This window comes from Peromyscus californicus, unplaced genomic scaffold, assembly GCF_007827085.1.
Source record: "Peromyscus californicus insignis strain IS unplaced genomic scaffold, ASM782708v3 Scaffold_13__1_contigs__length_99412109, whole genome shotgun sequence".
Classification (NCBI taxonomy): Eukaryota; Metazoa; Chordata; class Mammalia; order Rodentia; family Cricetidae; genus Peromyscus; species Peromyscus californicus.
The window spans coordinates 44783153-44804957 of record NW_026294424.1 but is presented as its reverse complement, the minus strand read 5'-3'; positions in this window follow the sequence as shown (position 1 = coordinate 44804957).

Genomic DNA, 21805 nt, shown 5'->3' with positions numbered 1-21805 from the left:
CATGTTAAGAGAAGCACTGCCTTCTATTGAGATGATAAAACAAAGAGTCAAAAGTAAAGAAGATGAAGGTAATCCTGCCGTAGCTCTGTGGATATAGTTGATGTGCTCACAAGCTGAAAAAAAAAATCAACAAAAGCACACTTTTGAGACTAGATACCAGTATGTAGTTCAGAAACTCACTGTCCTCCTGCTTCTGCCTCCTGGATGCTAAGATTTTAGGACTGTGACACCAAGACTGCTTTGAACTTCTGAGAGGCAAGAGAGAAGTTTGAGCTGAGAATAAGAGCCAAGGGGTTAAGGTAAGATCCTTGAGAAGAATGGTGAAGGCATGTAGTATGGCTTAAACAGAACTGGAAGGTGCCTAGGATGAAGCTGAGGTGATGTTGGAAAACTTCTTGGCTTTGAAAGGTGCTGAAGCAAATCATAAACAGGTAGAGGTACCATTCTGCTTAGTTTATGACATATAAATCACTTCCCATTGTACTAAAACCGACTATTCCTCAGACCACAGTGATGGCAGGGGCCATATCTCATGAAACATGAACAATCTTCAGCATGCAGAGAAGGGTGGGATTCATATTTGTTATTCAGGGTATCTCTGTTGCTTTGAAATTTGCAGAGTTATAGGGTAGTGTATAAGAAATTCTGTTAGGAAGCAGAACATTTTTGTTGGATCCTTTTTTCGTTCAAGTGAATTAAATGGCAGTACCTTGGAGAACACTAAAAGTAGAACAGTCAATATTTTAGGATGATTCTCCCAGGAGTGACTGTTGTCTGTGTGAACAGGTGTATCTGAAAAGACCAATTTGCTGCCAATAGTCACTTTACCACTTCAGACTCTGGCTTAATGATTTAAGGCAAAGCAGAGCACCTGGCATTGTTCGTGGTGCTCTTTCTTCACACTGACAGTCTGAAAGAGTCTGGGCAGCGGTTTCAGGGAGAAAAGGAAATTGGAAAAAGTGATAAAAAGGGATGATGATGGTGAATGAGCTGAGGCCAGCTGCCTATTGCAAGCTGTTGATTGACACATGACTACACGCTATACTGACAGAGCTGAAGGAAAAGTAAGAAACACCTTCTAATTCTATGCTCATCAATCAGTTTCCTGAGCCTTGAGATCTTTGTTTTTAAAAGGAAAACCGACTCCTGTCCAGATTATTTTTAAACAAATATTTAGTATACTTCTCACCACATACAAATGAACTTATCATTATCATCAGAGGCTCCAGAAAAGAATCTTTTCTAAAGAAACCTTCAGTTGCATCCTATATTTTTGCACTGCTGACTTTACCTTTGTCCCGATTGCCCTCCTTTTACATGTTCTCATTTTTTCCCTTAATGTCTACAGAAGTTTATGTGTGGAAAGTTCTTATGTAGAAGTTGATGTTTAAAGATAATTCAAAATTTGCTTATCCAGGTATCCATGTCTGTTTGTGATCATTTCTTCTAGCCCCTCGTAGTTTCCAGATACGGGACCATTTGCCAATGCAATTCAACATACATTTTCTGAATTGGTACTATGGGTCAACATTCTTGTTAGGGACAACAGAGAGTACAGTGATGATGTAGAATAAGGCAGATGTGTATAGTTGTGCTCAAAGAAATTTTAAATTATTAACATACGAAGTATTGACAGACACACAGAAGATTAATTCATTATGTCATTTGCTATGGTGTAGACATGGTCTGACACCTATGATCTGTCCTCTGAAAACCTCAGTCAGCTTGTGTGTCATGTGATGGCAGTGAAAATCGTAAATGATGTATGTAAAGCAACTTGCAGAATTCCCCACCGTTACTAGATGCTCAGTTCCCTTTCCAACATTTAATGAAAAACCATATTGGAAACATCATTTTTCCTTCTGTCATTGGTCTTACAGAATCCAGGGCTCCAGAATAGAACTTGTGAGTTATAATTTTCTTGTGAGAGGACAGGTGAAAAGTTGTAGTTTTTATATTTTATAGATACTGACAATAGGGCAAAAACCTTGGGTGTGCCCCAAGAAACTCCAACTCTGAAATCAAACCACAGGTGACTGTCTTTGCCTCAAAGCCTACAGCATGCATGGGGTGCTCCTACAGTCTTGTATGTGCAGCATAAGTCAACAGAGTGCTGAAGAGAACAATGCTTTCGATGTTGTCTTCACGCCATGGCTTATGGTTCATGGCTCACTTAGTATGGGTCCTTTCAGAAAATCCAATCTGAGAGGAACACGAACATAACACAGAACCAAGTTCTATAATTTATTTGCATTAAATCAAAGGCACAGGCAAATGCATTAATACACACCCATATCTGGTAATGAGAAAAGAGTAATTAATTTTTTGTGGTTCTAAAATTGGATTTTTCTCAAACAAAATAAATCTCCCTTCTTTGGTCTCATGCTGATGCCACTTCTCACAGAGAAAGCCAGCAGCAAGAACTGAAGCCGTTGAATGCTGAATAGCTTTCCTCAGAATTTATCGTCCCATTTATGCATTAGAAAATCTGAATTGTAAAAGGAGTGATATATGTCTCAAGCATGGCCTTATATGAGATTGTTCATTGCAGAAATTTATTAGAATTCCTTAGGCAATTCTTCCTTCACGAGAAAGGCAATGGTGGCATGGCATTTCATAAGTTTGCAATGGCACCAAGCTCGATTGACCTGAATTAGTATGTCTGCCTTTTGCTTTGATAGTTCATTACTATGATTCACAGGTAGCAAGAGGTAGGAGCTCCTGGTTTCTAGGGACTATGCTGGAAAATGTATGACATGTCATGGAATATATTGCAAGTCCCTGGGATGATTTACACAGCAGTGTTTGTCTTTTGTATGGTAAATTTTTTATCTTGGCACTAATGTCAGTGCATAAATACGTAAAACAATGTTCAGTAAACATTTGGGTAAAAGAGTATGTGAGCAAGTATTTTGTGTAGGTTCAAAGATGGTAAGGGTTGGGTTCAACATTGGAGCTTTATGCTTGAACATATCTGAGACCACTGGTCAAGGAGAGTTATGATAGTGGGTTTGGCCAGGGTTACACTAAACAACTTGAGACTCCAATTTTGATGTACTGTTTTGGGTGTCTGTCCTGTTAATCATGTCTAAGTTAGGAGAACCAGTTAGATTAATCTAAGGAGATTTCCCTAGCAGCATTGATACTTAGGAGACCATAGTGACAGAGCATGGCTGCTGCAGTTTGGATATGATTTGTTCCTCACACTCCCTCATTAGATGCTTGCTCTCAAAGCAATACTATCATGCAGTAGAACTTCTAAGAAGTGGGACCTACCAGAGTTGACTAGGTAATGGATAACCATTGTTACAAATTGATTAATGTCTGTCTCAAGAGACTGACTTAGTTCTCTTAAAACCAGATTGAGTCATTTAGAGGTAAGTTAGGTCACATAAGGTTAGATAAGTTTTTACAAGAGTCATAGAGCAGCCCAGTCAAGGTCTCCACTCCTCTGCTGCACAGGTGTTTCTCTGTACAAGTATTATCTCTTTCCATTTCCTCACCTCATGGTAGGTGCAGCATGAGTACCTTGCTGGAAGCTGTCCAGATGTGGTTGCCTGATTTTGGATGTCCATGATACCAAAGAAAGTTTTATTCTTTATAGAGTATGCAGCTTCAGGGATTTTGTTTTAATAGCAAGAAATTGTCTAAGGTAATAAATTACAGTAATGAATTAAATTTAGAACTGGGACCCTGTTGGAATAGATTTCAGCACCTGACTGATGATAGTTTAGGAAGGTCTTAGCAAAATGTTCTGTACATATGTGAGTGTTTGAGATTAGTTCTACCTATTGATAGATACAGGGATATTTTCTATTGGCTGAAAACTATCAACTCAAAATGAATTAAATATATTGTGGAATGGGGTCTAAGAGTATGAATAATGTTACTTGCTGTGTGCCCACCACAGTGCTGTTCTTTCTCACATATTGTCTATTTAAACTTGATATCCTTATCATTTTCATGTACAAATAGTGCACCAAAAATGGAGAGTTGGAATAATGTGCACAAGGTGAAAGCTTACAGTGTCATAACTTAGACCTTTGGAAACTGACTCCAGGGATGGAATCAAATGTAAGCTGCACCGTTTTCCCAAGTAACGTATACACTGGCCTTGCTGGGGAATAGTCTTTTTTGCCTGTATATTAATACTTTTCTCATTTCTGTGTCAAAGTACCTGACCAACAATGACTTAGGCTAGGTAGGGTCCTTTGGGAGGCTCATGGTTTTAGTGGATTCGGCCTGTCCTTGTGGGAAAGGCCTAGCTACAGGACCATGAGGCAGTTAGACAAATTGCAACTACAGTCAAGAAGCAGGGAGTGATGAAGGCTTATGGATTCCTTTTTACTGTCGAGGACCCCAGTCTGTGGGATGACTCTTCCCTCATCCACAATGGGTCTTCTCAATGACTCCTGTCTAGAAACACACCCCAAACTGTGCACATTAATGCCCTAGGAGTTTAATCTAATCTCATTTGCAATGATAAATATTCATAGCCTCTTGTGTCTAATCTGTTTTCCCATGGCCACTGATGTAGTTTCTGTGACAAGAAGTAAATAAAAGATAATTTAACCTGAACAAACAAATAGTTTTTTTTCCCTGAATTTAATTCTACCATAACCTCACAATTTCTCTAAGCCAAGGTGTTCTGCATTTGACATTTTGTGCTGACATTTACATTCATTTTTAAAATCTTAGTTGAGAGCTCACAATGTGCCAGACACTGTTTTAGATGCTTCATCCAATCAGGAATGAAACTGACACATATCTGTGACTTCATGTGTTTTAAATTCTAGCTTGCAAGCTAGAAAAGAAAAAAAAAAAAGAAAAAAAAGAAACAGTGCATGTAAGTGAACTATATGGTTCATTAGGAGCTGATGATTGCTATGGATGAGAGAAAAAGGAAAGTAAAGAACATTGAATGTGCCTTGATTGATTCTGGTCATTTGACACAGATCCACTAGCTAGAATTATGTCAAGAACATAGTTGGTGTAATGATGATGATAACTGCACCAGATAGCTGAGCAATCTTTAGTGCTGAGTCTAGGAGACTTGAGGGAGTGTCTGTGACTACAGACAAAGTCACAGTTACAAGTTCTTGGTGCAAATTGGACCCGTAACCATGACCTTATTACATTCTTGAGAAAATAAAAAGTGTAATCTGACATTTCTTAGTGACAGAATGACTGTGTGTAGAGTGGTCATAAGAGCTGGACATCTCTCTGTAGTGACATCTAGTCTTTGGCCATTCTCCACCCACAAGTAGTGTGAGGGGCCAGCACTCTAACTTCTAAGGGGAGTCCCAGGTTTCCTATTCTACCACATCCTCATCTCAGCAAGTCTTTTCTGCCCTCAGCACTCTGGCTTTCTTCTGAGTTGTTAAGGCTGAGAAGAGTGTTAGACGTTGATGTTAGGAGCTAGGGATGTCTGAATGCAGCTGCATTAACTCAGAGTCATGATGCAGATAAGGGGTCTTGCTAGCCAGGCTCTCAGACCACCATTTGCCTGAGGAATGGTGACTTTGTGAAGGTGACAGGGAGGGCAGGACCATCCAAAAGAAGCATCCAACAGAGACAGTACCAGCTCCCAGGTGAGAGCAACTCCCTTTTCTCTTTCCAGCTTTCATTGCTACTCTCTTTTATCTCTCAAGACTCTCCTCTCCAGCCTTCTCTCAATACTTTGGCCTTCAACTAGGGTCAACTATTTATCTGCTGAACCATGAAATCAGGATAAAAGCCAGAGCTGACAAGAGAGTCATAATAGGGTCACTGTCTTGTTGAGGCTAGGCTAGCATTTAAACGTTTTTTGTTTTTTTTCCCCCCTAGAAACTTCTCTACTAAACCTGGCCTTCTTGTCAGCAGTTTGGTTTAGCTGACAGCAGTTGTCAAATGCTGAAAAACCTCTGAAGAATGCTGACACAGGCCCCTGTTCCGGACCCTGACAACACTTAGTGTCAAGCAGGTGAAAACTGATTGTTAATTATTCATACTCTTGTGAATAAAGGATTTTGTGTGTATATGTATGCATGCTTATATGTACATATATAGTATTTTTAGTTTGGATCTCTAATGGGATGCTATATTAAAGTAATTCAGGATAAAATCGAGTCTACCCCAGACACTGGTGAGAGATGTATAGCATGGTTTCATGGAAAGCAGAGGGTTCCGAGTCTAGCAAAGACCTGGCATCAAAGCAGACTATATGTTATTTCCGTTTCATTCATGTTTGCTTGTCAATTATGAAAAAAATTGATTAATCATATTAAACCATATTCCTGGTTTCTAAAACTCAAGATTCTAAAACTTGGGATTCAAGGTTTCTAAAACTTGGGATAGTTTCCATCTGACAGCTTCCTAAAAAAGCAAAATTAGAGAAGATATAGGCAGGCAATGAGTAAAGACACCCATACGCTCATCCAAGGCCTTACAGGTAAGGAAACAACAGCTAGTATGTTTGCAAAGAGCAAGCCCAAGACTATTTTCACAGGATTAATTCTGACCACACTGATATTTCTGTTCAAGCTGCTGGAGGACAAAATAACACTTGCAAAGAACACAGGCTAGGACTTGAGAGATGGCTCAGTTGGTAAAGTGTTTACTAGACAAGCAAGAGGATCTACGTTCCATCTCCTGGAACATGTGAAAAAAAATGAGTGAATCAATACTTTACTGCAATCCCATTGAGTTGAGACAGGAGAATCTATAGGCTTTCTAGCCATCCAGTCTAGCTGAATAGGCGAGATCCAGGTCAGTGAGAAACCCTGCTTCATAAAGTAAGGTGAGGAGAGATTGAGGAAGATGCACAACATCAATCTCTTACCTACTTACACACACACACAAACACACACAGGTATGCATATCCACATACACAGATGCAAGCATACAAACATGTATGCATACATAAAAGAACACAGGACATACTCTATATGGAGCGCAAAAGAGAATGCATTTTATATTAATTTCAACTATAGTAAATATATTCCAGTAGGCTGGAAGGATGTAGGAAGTGGCCACATTATTTAGATTTCTAAAGGGTGCATCAGAGATAAAGGATGCTACACAGTACCTCAAGCTCTAACTTCCAAAAAGATATATCCAGGCTGATTCCTCATAATCTATGGATGTACCCTTATTTAGAAAGATGTCTTTGAAAATGTAATCAAGGCAAGGACCTTGAGATGAAATGTTTACCCTAAGTCAAGTGGGCCATAATCTAATGGCCACCATCCTCGTAAGAAAAACACATAGGAGCATGGAAAGGAAGAGGTGATATGGGCTGGAGAGATGGCTCAGAGGTTAAGAGCACTTGCTGTTCTTTCAGAGGTCCTGAGTTCAATTCCAAGCAACCACATGGTGGCTCACAACCATCTGGCACCCTCTTCTGGCCTGCAGGCATACATGCAGACACAACACTGTACACTTAATAAATAAATAAATCTTAAAAAAAAAAGAGGCAATGTGATCACAGAGAAGGGAGTTATACAACCACAAACCAAGAAACGCCAATATCTACTAAAAAGGCAAGAGAGTCCTTTGTGCTTCCAACTTGACGTTGCTCCTGACATACTATTTTAAATGTTAGGACTCCAGAACTGAGCAAGAACACACTTCTGTTGTTGATGTCACCAATTCCGACAAGTTCTGCTGGCAATTTGATAGCATGTTATGGCATCCCTGCAAAACCAACACCCCAAATCTCTGAGATCGTGAGCAGAAAGCATATCCTATGCTGCTTGGGGTGTAATTCACATGCAGTCACTGGCAGATAGGGAGTTCGAGGATGCCAACTACCAACTTCAAACAAACAAACAAACACAAATCTGTTTTCTCATACTCAACAGCAATGAAGAAGCTTAAAAAGCTTCTAGTCTTTGTACATTAATGCAACCAGTTTTGAGAAATACAGGATGCTTGTCCTCAAGTTAGTCACTGGCTAGCAAACACATGAGTGAGTTGCAGTACAACACACCACAGTCTGTGATAAAGGGGCATAGGAACACTGTGGACTGCATACAGAATTGATGTTCCTGTTAGGATGAGGAAGTCACAGGGTAAGGCATCAGAGAGAACCTTAGGCCTCAGCCGAGACTTCATCTTGTCAGCTAAGAGAGAGTAAGATTTTCAACAGAGGAGTGAGGTATGCTGTCTCCACCCTCGATACAGAAGCTCTACTCTCCAGATGTTCTACCTGCTTATATTTGTGTCTTTCCCTTCCTTTCCATTCCCTGACATGTCTACATAAGGGACACTGTAGCTGCTTGCTGGATCGAGATAAATATTAGACAAGTATGCCTGACTCACACATGAGGGCCAGGTGTTCTGGGAAGATAAGCTCAGAATGAGTACCAGTGGAGGGGTAAGGATAGAGGCTTAGAGTTTCTGCTATCCAGGTGGGACCATTCAGCACTCCAGCTGTCATTTCTTCCTGTGGCTCCATTGTCCCTGCCCCTGAAGTCTTGCCCACCCCTCATGCCAGCCTCTGGCATCCTTCAATTGAACATCCTGACTCTTGTTCTGGACAATGAAACTGAGCAGAAGGGACAAGTACAATTCCCCTTTTGTCTGCCACAGCACTGTGCTGTTCTTTGGAAATTTGCTCAATGTAGATATCACCATAGCCCTCTGGGAAAAATATCACGAGTTCCAGTTTTCAAAATAAGAAACACTCCCATTAGGCGAAGTAACTTTCCTGGGCCTCCAGAGACCTGCCTTTTGTTTCCATCTCCAACTCCAGAAGCCGCCTGCTTTTGATTTTGGCTTTCACTGTACCAACCTGCTTCCAGTCCTTCTTACTGTGTTTAGTATGTGTGGGGGGGTCTTGACTGGGGGCAGCTTTGTCCCTTGAAGGAAAACTCGACAGATTCTGGAAACATTTTTGATTGCTGTTTAACACAGTTGGTATGGTCAGAGGAGGGAGCCATGGATGTTGTGGAGCACCTAACAGTGCACAGGGCAGCCTTTCTCCTCTGAACTGAGAATGTTCTGGTATAAAGTGTCAGCAGTGCTGAGGGTGAGACACTACACTAAGGTGTATTATTGGCATTTCCTAGACTCCCAGATGAATCCCTCCTATGCATTTTCTAGCTGGGGCATTACTCCCCTAGGAAATCTTTCCCAATTCCTCTAGGATGCACCATGTGCTCCACCTCTGTGCTCCACCACACTACAAACCTAGCACTGAGCTGGCTCTTCTTTCTATACTGTTATATTCTGTGAATGAATCCAAGCCCCACCCCCCGGAAGGAACATATTTCTTTTATGATTTTGTCTCTAGAGGTAATTCAGAGTCCAGCAGATGATTTGTCCATTTGTCAGATGAATGCCATAATGGTTTGGGATATGTACATGCCACGAAAGAAAAAAAAAAGGGAGGGGCACTGAACTATATGTACCCTGAATGCAATGATTGACATGAAAAGATCTCTGTTGGCAGGTCCACGTGCTACAGACATTCAGACACTGTTGGACTTGACTCCAGTGTTCTGAACCTACAAATTTTCAGAGAACAGAGTTTTAGAGAAAAATTGCAGTCAAATCTACTGGGTGCATGTCTTTTCCATCCTGACCTCCCACTTCCTCTTCATGTTACAGTCATTAAAGGAATCATAAAAACATTTCAACTTGAACTGCAGAGGGAGAGAGAGAACGAGAGAGATGGAGAAAGGAAGAGGGAGAGAGAGAGAGATGGAGGGAGGGAGAGGGAAAGGGAAGGAGGGAGAGGGAGAAAGAGAGGGAGAGGGAAGGAGGGAGGGAGGGAGAAACTGCCCTACCAGCTATCAGAGCCAGTGGAGGAGCAATGTTGGTGTGAAGACACTGATTCAGGAGTGTCTTCGTGGCCCTGTCCTTGCTTCTGTCACAGTAACTCAAGTGGCAGTAGCGCTGGTTGAAGATGACTGAGGAGTCAGCTGAAAGTGAAGGCACTGAACCACTTGACATGCTGTTTCTTTAAGCAGAGTGTCCGTGACAGCCTGAAAAGCCCCTGGCTGCCTTTGGCACTCAGAATTAGTGGCAATTGTAGGAGCATGGAGGGACACACTCATTACTGCTTTTCCTCCACACAGCCTTGGGGTTTAGAGTAGCACGGACACAGGACACAGAGCAAGGTGAATTCCACAGTGTGAGTTAAGCAGACAGAATCCATCAATGAGGAAATGGGGTTGGATAAACATGAATACTCAGGATTTAGCATGGGCTAAATAAATATATCGTGGTATTTTAAATGTGAGAGTCTTTGGGTCCTTTTTTTTTTCTCTTTTGTATTTTAAAACCCACTTGGTTTGTTGTTTTTGTTTCCAACTATTTTTTTATTACATTTTGAAATTTATTTTACATACCAACCAGTTTCCCCTCCCATTACATCTCCCCACCTCCTTTCTACCCACCCCTCATCCACTCCTCCAAAAGAGAAAAGTCTCCCATGGGAGTCAACAAAGCATGGCATATCAAGTTGAGGCAGGACCAAGCTCCTCCCCTGTGCATCAAGGCTGAGCGAGGCATCCCACCATAGGGAATAGGTTCCAAAAAGCCAGCTCATGCACTAGGGACAGATCATGGTCCCACTGCTAGGGGCCCCACAAACAAACCAAGCTACACAACTATCACCCACATGCAGGGGGCCTAGATAGATCCCATGCAGGCTCCCTGGCTGTCGGTCTAGAGTCTGTGAGCTCCCAAGGGCTCGGGTCAGTTCTCTCTGTGGGTTTCCCCATCATGATCTTTACACCCGGCCCTCTCCGCCCCCTCGCGTGCTTATATAGTCCCTCCTCCCTCTCTTCAACTGGACTCCCAGAGATCAGCCCAGTGCTTGGCTGTGGATCTCTGCATCTGCTTCCATCAGTTACTGAATGAAGATTCTATGACGAAATTAGGGTAGTCATCAATCTGATTACAGGAGAAGGCCAGTTCAGGTACCCTCTCCACTATTGCTAGGAGTCTTAGCTGGGGCATCCTTGTGGATTTCTGGGAGTTTCCCCTGCACCACATTTCTCCTTAACCCCATAATGGCCCCCTCTATCAAGATATCTCTTTCATTGCTCTCTCTCTCCCAACTCAGCCATTCCATCCTCCCAGTTTACCCAGGGGGTTTCATCTATTTCCCCTTCCCAGGGAGATCCATGCATCCCTCTTAGGGTCCTCCTTGTTTCCTAGCTTCTCTGGGGCTATGGATTGTGACCTGGTTGTCCTTTCCTTTACATCTACTATCTACTTATGAGTGAGTACATACTGTGTTTGTTGTTCTGGGTCTGGGTTACCTCACTCAGATTGGTTTTTTCTAGTTCCATCCACTTGGCTGCAATTTCATGATGTCATTTTTTTTTTTTTTTTTTTTTTTTTTTTTTTACGGCTGAGTAATACTCCATTGTGTAAATGTACCACATTTTCTTTATCCATTCTTCAGTTGAGGGACTTCTAGGTTGTTTCCAGGTTCTGGCTATTATTTTGTAGTTACTGTATTGTTATTTTTATTTATGTGTGTGTGTGTGTGTGTGTGTGTGTGTGTGTGTGTGTGTGTGTGTGTGTGTGTTGTATGTGCCCGTGTGCACACATGCAGAAGACAGAGAGTCTTACTGAACTTGCAGTTTGCTATTTCAGTCCTAGGCTGCTCAGCAAATCCCCAGGAGCCACCTCTCTGTTGTGGCTCCAACACTGGGTTGTAAGTACAAATGTCTGTGGCAAGCTTTTTACATAGGTAATGGGGATTTGCACTCAGGTCCTCTTGCTTCCACAGAAAACACTCCTACTGAGTCATCTCTTTAACCCTCATAAACTGATTATTAAAACTCTTACCCCACCCCACCCCCACACTTTTTTTCCTTATTCTTGATACCCTTACTTATCCCAGCCCTTCAGGTAGGAGACATTGTGGCTAGGGAAATTATACTGGTCTAGACAAAGCCCTTTGATCAGGGATCTTGTTCTACTTGCAGCAGCCTCCTTCCAACAATTCTGAGAACTCAGTAAATGGGCACTGAGAATCTGAGTTCCTTCTGCCACACAGAATGCTGACCAGTATTGTCTGGAAAGGACACAGCGCCCATATCCTATATAATAGACTGTCTGTCTTTGTTGATGGGCAATCCTTACATTATTTACTTTGGAAGGGAAAAGGCACAATTTCTTCTCACTCTAGTAGCATCCATAGGAGGGGCAGACTAAGGGGGTGTGGACTAGATATGGACACTGCTGCCCAGGTGTCAAAGGAAGAATTGAAGTTTTAATAAAAGCTTTATATTTTAAATTTCTACCTTTTCCTTTATTAAGTATACTTTTAAAAAGATTTCTATATTCAAAAGTTATAAAATTATTTTTATTTTGTATGGTTATTGTTAATACACTGGAAAAGTTTTTAGAAGGAATGATGCCAGATTTATTTATCTCTGTTTGTACAGCTAACAAATGATTCTAGCTAGTCTACATGGTTTATCTTTGATCAGAGGTACTATTATTAGAAAGACAATGAAAGATGAGTTTTAGGGACTTTTACTTACAAAAGCTCCTTTCATGTTCCCAGAAATCGATTTAGCAAGGTGCTCATGCAATTTGTTTCTGTATATGTAAAATATTGCTCGTATCACTTTCTTTCTTTCCTTCTCTTTTCTTTCTTTCTTTCTTTCTTTCTTTCTTTTTCTTTCTTTCTTTCTTTCTTTCTTAGGTACTAGAGGTTGGCGTGACCATCTCCATTCCTTTTTTACTGTGATGTTTGAGACAGAGTCTTTCTGTGTAACCTTGGCTAACCTAAAACTCACTATGTAGACCAGTCTGACCTTGAATTCACAGATATGTGCCTGCCTCTGCCTCCAGCATATTGAAATTACAGGTGTGCACCACACTTGACACTCAGTTTTGTCCTTAATACCTGCTCCAAATCTTATAAGCTCAAAGCTTCATAAAATCTGGGGTATCTGATGCCTATTGGTGTGTGAATGTGTGATCTGTGGTAGATAGAATAATGGTATCCAATCCCAGTTCCCAAAATACGTGAATGTGGTAGAGTACACAACAACAAGGAAGTAATGTTGGGAATGGAAGGTAGGTTACTAATGTTACTAGGTTACTAATCTCAGTAGCCTTGAGATAGGAAGATTAGCCTGCATTAACCGAGCAAGGAAAATGTCATCAAAAGCATCCTTGAAAATAGAAGAGAAAGGCAACAGACTCACAGGGAGATGTGGTTATGGCAAAATGGCCAGAGATGAAACCTCACTGACCATAGAGAGGAAGATGGGGAAAGAAGAGGACCATTCATCAAATGATGTGACTGGCTGGCTGTGAAAGTGGAAAAAGCAAGGAAATAAGTTTTTCTTTTTTTAAAAGGGATCATTTTTTCTTATTATATTTGATAACATCATACATGTAGATAATGTGTTACCATCATATTCACTGTCCCATTTACCTTTTATCCCTGACCAAAATCCTTCTTCACAGCCAGTTATCCTCCTACTGTCTTGTGAGCATGCATAGGTGCGTGCGTGTGTGTGTGTGTGTGTGTGTGTGTGTGTGTGTGTGTGTGTGTGTGTGTTACATGGGTAGCCACCAATATTGTGTGCTGATGACTGCCACAGCCACGTCATATCTGAAATACAGCATTCCATAGCATCCCGCCTCAGCTTCTGGCTTTTATAATCTTTCTAACCTCTCTTCTACAATGTACCCAGGCCACAGAAAGGATGATAGTGAGGTTCATTTTAGTGCTAAGTACTCACCAGTCACTTACTATCAGCACTTTATCCAGCTATGTGCATTGAGCATCACCCACTGCAACTAGAAGTTTCTCTGACCAAGTCTGAGAGCATCACTAGTTTATGGATACAAGCATAAACACTTAGAAGGCAGTTTGAATACAGATCCATTTAGAAAAACATCAGTAGTAGGTTCCCCTCTAGGCTCTGTGATATTTGCAGTCATAGACTTTTCCCAGGTTTACAGTACTAGGCATGGATTCTATGCAAAAATCCTACTAATATATTTACTGTGGTCCAGAGATGTGTGTGGGACTTCTAACTAATGAGATGAAGGGATAATATGGCTGTGTCACTTATGCCATCAAATTTGTGGGCATTTGTTGTAGTGGTAATAGAAAACTAATAGGCTGCATCTAATTGTTATACTGACAACCATTTATTTCTTTGACTTCTGTTTTAGTTCATTGGCCTTTCCATCTGCTTTTCTGCAGATAGGAGACTTTCTTTTTCTACTGTAATGTAGAAATTATTCTTGATGTCAGAAAGAGCAAACATCTTCAAAAACATCTTATTTCCCACATGGCATTTACATTTCACTTGCCATGACACTTATACAGCAAGTATGATACAGAGAAACTGAATCCAAGTCTGTGAACACTTCACTGGAATTTCTTTGTCCAAATGATATTAAGCTATATTAATTCCTTTTCTGATGAAAGAGAGAACGTAGAGATGTGGATTTGGGTGGGTGGTGAGGTGAGGTGCAGAGTATCTGGGAGGGGTCAAGGGAGGGGAAATTGTAATCAAAATACATTATATGAAATATATATATATATATGAAAATCTATTTTCAGTAAAAAACATTCATGAATTAGTAAATTTATTCATTTGTTTTAAGAAGCTTCATCAATTTTGAAAGATAATTTTGCTGGGTATAACATTCTTGGCTCAGCTATTTACTTTCAAAACTTAAAATATTTTGTTCTGTGCTCCCCTGGACTTTACGGTTGCTGATAAACATTCGGTGAAAATTCTGATCTTTCTGCTCTGGGAGCTGATGGCTTTCTCGTGATGCTCTCAGGGCTATTTTTTTAATAGTGTATTTTTGACATATTGACTATGATGTGTCATGGAGAGTTTCTTCTCTGCTTATGTCTGGAATTCAACATACCTCTTGTGATTGATTGTCTGTGTCTTTCTCTAAGTTTGAGAAGTTTTCTGTTGAAATTTTGTTAAATATTCTGTCTGTTGCATTTGATTTTATCTCTGCTCTTTCTTCTACAATATGAATTCTTGAGTTTTGACCTAAAGAAGGTCCAGACTTCTTGAAAATTCCATTCATGCTCCTTAATTGCATTCCTTCTATGTGTCTCTATTATTATCTTGCCTTTGTCTTCCATGCCTGAAATTCATTGTTCTGCATGCTCTTGTCTCTTAATGATGATGTCTGCCATTGCTTTTATTTCATTCATCATCTCCTTCATTACAAGTATTTCTCTTTGTTTTTCAATATTTCAGTCTCCTTGTTGAATTTCCCTCCATATTTTCAATGCTCACCTTAAAATTACTAACTGTTCCACTCAGTTTGGAGACTGTTTTCTCTAGTTCTTATATAGAATTTCTTGATTCATGAAATCTGTTTATTTGAGTCTTCTATATATTCGTTAATTTTAAAAATGACAGTTCTTTCTGAGACATGTCATCTATTTCTGTAGCTTTGGATTCTATTGTAGAGGAATTGCTATGTGAGGGATGGGTCATGGCTGGTGGTTGTGTCATAATCTTTGTGTTTCTTTGTCATGTCTTGTGCTTCTGATGGAGTGTGATTATCTTTCCGTTTTGATGTCTCATTCTTACAAGGCTGTTTGAATGTTTGTTTTCTGTGTCTTTCTACATATATACTGCAAGAGGTTCAGCTACAGGGACGGGTGAAACTCAGTGTTGACTGTCAAATGGAATTGTGAGGTGATCTCATCTTGGCTGTGTGGCAGCTGGACAAAGGGTGAGACTCCACACTTGGCCCCAAGGCAGCTAGGTGGAATTAAAACCTTGGTCACTCATTTGATTTTGTGAGCCTGCTGGGTGCAGAAAGTCAGAAGTCAGATACACTGAAGTCATTGTATTAGAGGGGCACTGTGATTAGTACCAAAAACCTCAAGTAACTTCTAGAACCACAGTAGCATAGATTACTCATCCTGCAGTGACATGTGGAACCTCCTAAGTCCAAACTGTACACCCATTTTGGCCACAGAAACTACCAGGTCTAAGGTTTTTGTCTCTCAGGGGACCCTGGTCATCCTGTTGCTGATGTTCTAGCTCAATACTTACCTCTAATGTCACTGGGGAAGGAGGTCTAGTGGTCCTGTGCTCAACAGACTTGCCAGATTCAGGGGCCTAGTCCTGGATTGCTCTCCAGACCCACCAGAGGTGGGGGCCTAGTTGCATAGTATTGATCTCAAGGTATAATACAGAGCTATGGTGATAAAGGCAGTCTGGTAATGCATGAAAACAAGTAGGTAGGCCAATAGAACAGGATAGAAGACCCAGAAATAAACTGACAAAGCTATGCCCATGTCCTTTTTGACAAATGAAGCAAAAGCATGGATTACAGAAAAGATAAACTATTCAGCAAATGATTTAGTAAAGACTGGATATCCATTTGCAGAAGAATGAATTATATTTTTATCTTTTACCTGTACAGAAGTCCATTCAAAATGGATCAAAGACCTTATGTGAAAACCTGAAACACTGAAACTTCTAAATGATAACATAAGGAATATTCTTCAAGGCATGGAGGGAGGCAAAACCTTTCTGAATGGAATTTATGTAGCACAGGAACCAGCCCTGGGTACCAATAAGTGGGATGATATGACATTACATTTTTTTCTGCACAGTTAAAAGCACATACACAGCTACAGAATTGGAGAATATATTTATCAGCTATCCTTCAGACAAGGGACTAATATCTGGAATTTACAAAGAATTGCAGAAATTAAATAAGGGAAAAAACTGCCAATCAACAAATGGGATAGTGAATTGGACACTTAAAAAAATAAATGTTCAATAACTATCTTAAAAGTGTTCAATATATGTAGCCATCAGGGAAATTTAAATTGAAAATACTGTGAGATACCACCTCATCCCAGTCAGAAGGGCAGTCATCAGCAGATCTGACAAGTTTGGAGAGGATGTGGGAAAAGAGGACCCCTTATCCATAGCTTGTGGGAGTGCAAGTTAATAAAGCCTTTATGGAAATCTGTATAGAGGTTCTTCAAAAAATTAACAATAGAATTACAATATGATCCTGCTGTTTCACTCCTGGGCATATACCTAGAGAACTCCATACCCTATTGGAGGGATACTTGCACACCTACATTCTTAGCTACTTTAATCACTGTAGCAAGGAAATAGAACTTATCTGGATGTCTACTAGCAGGTAAATGGCTAATGAAAATGTGATGCATATATAAAATGAAATATTAATCAGCTCTAAAGAAAATGAAATCACAAAATTTATGGGAAAATAGATAGACTTAGAATGTATAATGAGTGGAGTCATCTAATATCACATCTAACACCAGAAAGAAAGGAATGCATGTTCTCTTTTATGTGTAGATGGTAGCCTATAATGTGTACTGGTATATATATATATATATATATATATATATATATATATATATATATATATATATATATATATATATATGGATGTGTGTATCGATTTAGTGTAGCATATAGAAAGGAGAACAAGAAAGGGTAATATTAGGTAATAAGGAAGGATGGAAGGGGTGAAGGACACATGAATCAAGAAAGAAGATATAAAGCTATTTGTATCCTAGTTTTAACTCTTCTGGCTCCTCCTTTTTTTGTGGTGGATAAGTTCATGAAAGCATAGTTCATGGTAGAAGTGTAAAATTCTAAGCAAAGCTCCATGCCTTAAGGATAGCTGTTCTGACTGTACAGAAGTCCATTGAGATGACTTCTCAATATTTAAAGTTTGGTTACAGGCAAATGGCTGTATTAATATAGCTGACTGATATCATTTATAAATTCATTACTACAAAGTGATTTTTATATTGAAAAAGAAGCTCCATCTTTCTTTTGATCCCCTCCACTTGTTGATGACTCATAATTACTTCACAGTATTGAAAAACTTTTGTCAAATTTCTTCTTTGCACATTTTTCTATTATACTTTCTCATTGAGTTATTAATAGAATAAGGAAAGCTGTTCTTTTTTTTTTCTTGTTGATATATCTAGAAATTTGCCAAACTATCTAAGTTGTCCCAGTACTTTGTTGGTAGAATATTGAAAAATCCTTTAATCTTATTGCTTATAAATTGAATTGCATTTTCTATTACTTTTCAGTTCTTATGCCTTATTAACTTATCTTGACATACTACAGAATCAAGCACTTTAGCTGGATACTTGTCTCATGCCTCTGTTTTAAGGAATTCTAAAATGTGATCATTGTAGGAAAGATGCAGGGTGGTTTGTGTAAAACTTTTATTAAGAAGGAAGTTTTCCATTGGCCTAAGAGATTATTTTGTCAGGAAATGAAGGTATTAAAATGGGAAATGATAAACACCTTAGAATTTCTGAGCTATGGTATCAAACGATGAGTCTGGGAGAACTTTACTGTTTATAAATGAAATGAAAGGAACCAACTCAGTTAGAAAGCTTGAAAGAGCCAACTGCTTGCAAACCTTAAGGCAGAGGAAGAGATGTGATTTAGAAAAGCTTGGGAAGGGGGGGATTTGGCAGGGACTCCATTGGCTCTTGGGTGTAGAGTGGTCTTTCTCAAGCCTGGTGGCTTTAAGATAGCTACATCATCAAAGACAGGATAGAGTGATGGAGTGAAGAAATTAAGGCATCTGTATTAGTTTTATCAGAGAGCATAGGTTAGCATTATCAGCACATGGCTCTAACTATGAGCAGATAATAGCAGAAACATTTTAACTTCTGTAGAGAATTTACTGCTAGGGAATTCTTGAGCCTCATCTAAGAGAAGCCCTTCTGTCCACTGAGTCTTAAAACAACTCCCATGCCAAAAATGGTCTACATAAACTGTGTACTCTAGGGGAGGGTGAAGTCTCTAATGTCTGCATTAGATGTGGCCAAAACGGATAATAAACTGCAGAAAGCAACCTTGGGTAAACTCAGGATTCCAATGCATAAAGATAAATAAATTTAAAAAGAACTTCTGATGCATGATGCAGAATCAGGGTTTAGTTACATAGCTTTCCCTCAGTTGTGACAGAGGACCTTCTCAATATAGGTCCATGACATTTTAGATGCTTACTAAGCCTATCCACATTTCCCTTTTTCTGTATACAGTATGTATAATGGTCCCTCTGTCCCTTTCATACCACTGTATATTATATACAGGAAGCAATCTTTTTAGTTCACAGGCTACTGAGTGTGAGGAGCTGTACCCAGATTCGAAGGAATAATTATCCAGGAAACCTGAATTTCAATGTAGGTTGAGCCTCTGGGTTGCCACCTTGAGGAAGGCATGAGTATGCTGCAGACATGAAAGAGTAAAATGTGTGTTTGGTGACAAGACATAGAGATGATTACAGTGGCAATGACAAGTGTAGATTTAATATACTTTATTTTCTTGCTGACTGTGATGGGAAAATGCCTTTCTCACCTGTGGTTGGGTTTTTCTTTGGGCTGCCAGCACCCAAAAATGACTTATTAATTATGACAACTTGGCCTTAGTGTAGGCTTGTTTCTAACCAGCTGTTATAACTTAAATTAAACCATAGTTTTTAATCTATGTTCTTCTATGCGCTTGATATGTCATCTCCATTTTGCCCATCTTCTCTCTCTGCATCTGGCTGGCAACTCCACCTTTTTTCTTCCCAGATCTCTCTCTGTCTGGAAGTCCCTGCTATACCTCCTGCCTAACTATTGGCCATTTAGCTGTTTATTAAAACAATCACAGTGACATGTCTTTCCCCAATGTAATCAAATATCTTGATTTACAAGGTATAATCAAACATCATCTATGTGCTATGTAGTTCTATGATAAGGGTAGAAGTGTACCTCTTTCATACTTGGCTGTCACCTCTCCTGTATAAGCCTCTGTGTTCAGTCTGTCCCTTACAGGAATGAAGAAGCTTTGCATAGACAAAGGAGGAAGATCATTGGGTATAAAAACTGGAACAAAGAAAATACTCACCACCCCAGCTTCCACAGATCTAGAGTGAGCAATAAATGCTTATTGTACTAAAGTGAGTTTTTGCTCTTTATTTCTTACTGCAGAATAACTTAGCCTAATTAACACAATCAATCAGCTGTCCTCCTTGGATTATTCCTACTGGCTTACGCATTTTCATTACTATTGCCCTACTTTGCAAGTATCTTTTTTTTTTTCTAACCTCAGAGCTCCTCTTGCCCATTTCTCTGTTTCCTGCAGCTTTGGGATAGTCTTCTGTCCAAGTCTTTACTTCAATTCCCCATCATCTCTAGACCAAAGATTTCTTTCTCTATCTGTATTTCATATGAAAGAGCAGCATTTGCAAGGTTGGCCATTACTTCTTTCTGGTTTCCTTATATCACATTGCTTTTTCCCCTTAGCCTCCCCTGCAGGCTTCTGCTCTCCACTGGGTCTCAGCATGTAGGAGCAAATCAAATGTCTGAAATAACAGTCGTGGCTTCTTAAGTCCTAGGATGGACTGTAGTGTACATATTTACATTAATGAGATCCAAATCTATGTATTCAACTCTAGCATGAGAGTCTTGGTGTAGTATTGGCTGTCTATAATTCCAGCATTTGAGAGTTAGAGGCAGTAGGATGAGGATTGCAAGGCTATCTACCGTTACATGGAAAGTTGAAGGCTAGTCAGGAACACCTGTGTCTCTGCCTCCAAAATGAAACAAAATGACAACAACAAAAAACCCAAACAAACAAACAACCAAAAAACCAGAACAAAACCCTAACCTGAGCACGAAATTCATGTTCAGTTGTCTATGTAATATCTGAATATGTGGTGTTGTATCGTTTGAGGAGTGAATGTCTCCCACAGGCACTGGAATTCCAACTAGAGATGCTGTTTTGAGAGTTTGTGGAACCTTTGGGAACTGAAGCCTAACTAGAAGAAGTGGGTCAATGGGAGGTGGGCCTTGATGGTTACCTATAGCCAAATCCTGCTTTCGACCTGGGTCTCTCTGCTTTCTGATTCATAGAGATGTGACATATCACAGTTGTCAGCATGGTTCAGACTCCAAATGCCGTGACTCACATGCCATGAAAGCATGAGTTCTAGTGTTGTTTCTTGTTGAGTACTTGGTTGCTACAATGAGAAAAGTAATGTTTGCATCTCAAGCATAATGTGAATATAACAGAGCTAGGGAGCCCCTTCAGTCCTTTCTCTTCTTTCTTAAGTTTTTCCTGTCTCTCTAAGTGTCATCACTGTCCTCAATGCCTAACGCTAGGATTCCTTTTTGTTTCCTCTATGATCCCTCTTTTCCTTAAAATGTTACTCCATTAGAAGTCCTTAACATTATTCTTTGACCAAGTAGAATTCAATCCATCACCTTTGCTTGGGTTGAAGGTGCCTCTGTGCTGCTGCTGCTGCTGCTGCTGCTACTGCTGCTGCTGCTGCTGCTGGTGCTACCACAGCTGCTTCTTCTGAATCTTTTCTATCAGCTAGTGCAGTCTTCCAGAAGCAGAGAGTGGAAAGTGCCACCCTCCTGCTAAAGACCTGTAAGAGTGTCAGAGGACTACTGAGGTAAAATCCAGGTTACTTCAAGCTCTAAAGCATACACCTCTCAAAGTTGTCTGCTTCCTGTGTTTTCCTCTTGCACTCCTCTCTGGGGACTCTCACTTATTCTTGCCACTCTACACTGTCTAGATCTTCTGAATGGACTTTCCTTTAGCTCTTACCTTTGCTAGTGCTTTCTCATAATGCCGACCATCTAAATGACCTCATTCATAGAAGCAAATAGATAACTGTCCAGTCATTTTCCCAGCCTTTAGCCTACATTTTTTCTTTCATAACAGAATTTTGGTCTGAATTTATTATTTTTCTGTACTTGTGACTGATTGGATCTACAGAGGTTTGATTGTATTATAATAAAAGCTTTGCTCCTTAGCTTGAATCATCATTATTTATA